Below are 1104 nucleotides of genomic sequence, written 5' to 3' on the forward strand. Positions count from 1 at the left end.
GCTGTGAATATTGCCATATTATATATTTTTACAAGTAAATTCAGAGTTAACTTGAAGGGAAGATAGGGACTAGCTTTTGAGAGTCATTTGCTGTGCATAATGTCTCTCCCCGCCGCTGCGGCCGTGCCAAGCATTGGGAGTTAAGCGCTCCCCGCAATATATGACTTGCAGATACAGGTAACCCTGATTTATGACAGGGTTCTGTTCTAACAACTTGAGTGTAAGTTTGTTTGACATAATTGAATACCTCGTTACCTTTTTCATTATGAGTATCTTTATAAATCCCTATATGTCTGTCAGTTTGTCATACTTTAGTGGATTATGTGTTGCTGTGATGCTGAAAGCTATGCCATTAGTTATTTCAATAACAGGTTCATCCATGGTCGGCAGGTTTTAGCAGTATTTTCAGACTAAGAACCGACTAGGCGGTCCACTTCTGAGGGATTAGGCACTGAAAACCTTATGAATAGCAGCAGAACACTGTCAGATGTAGTATGGGAAGATGAATCCCTCAGATTGGAAAGTTCTCAAAATACCATTGAGGAATAGCTGCTGCCTCAAAGTAGAGTTGACATTAATGACATGAATGGAGCAAAGCTTTCAGGATCTTAATTTGTTGATGTGACATGACTCAAAATCAGAAGAAACAGCTGCAAATATCCATAAATAATCAAAATGTGGAATGTACAAAGTATGAGTAAAGGAAAATGAGAAATCATCAAAAATGAAATGGAATGCATAAAGATTGATATCCTAGGCCTTAGTGAGCTGCAATGAACAGATCTTGGCCACTTACAGACAATCATGTGGCTTACTATGCTGGGAAAGACAAATTCAAGAAGAGTGGTATTGTATTCATTGTTAAATAGAACATTTCAAGTTGGCACTGACTCATAGCAACCCTATGCACAGCAGAACGAAACACTGACCGATCCTGGGCCAACCTCACTACTGTTGCTGTACTTGAGTCCATCGATGCCGCCACCTGGCCAGTCCATCTCGTTGGGGGTCTTCTTCTTTTTCTCTGACCCTCCACCTTACCAAACATGATATCGTTCTCCAGCGACTGGTCCCTCCTGACAATATGTCTGAAGTATGAGAGAC

General features: G+C 40.8%; 1 protein-coding gene across 1 annotated transcript in view; it reads left to right on the plus strand.

Annotated features, from left to right (window-relative positions):
• LOC102832054 (uncharacterized protein DDB_G0271670-like) overlaps nucleotides 1–1104 on the plus strand; it is a 130196-nt gene that overhangs the window by 91270 nt on the left and 37822 nt on the right. The window lies entirely within an intron of this gene.

This window comes from Chrysochloris asiatica, unplaced genomic scaffold (assembly GCF_000296735.1).
Source record: "Chrysochloris asiatica unplaced genomic scaffold, ChrAsi1.0 scaffold00215, whole genome shotgun sequence".
Taxonomy (NCBI): Eukaryota; Metazoa; Chordata; class Mammalia; order Afrosoricida; family Chrysochloridae; genus Chrysochloris; species Chrysochloris asiatica.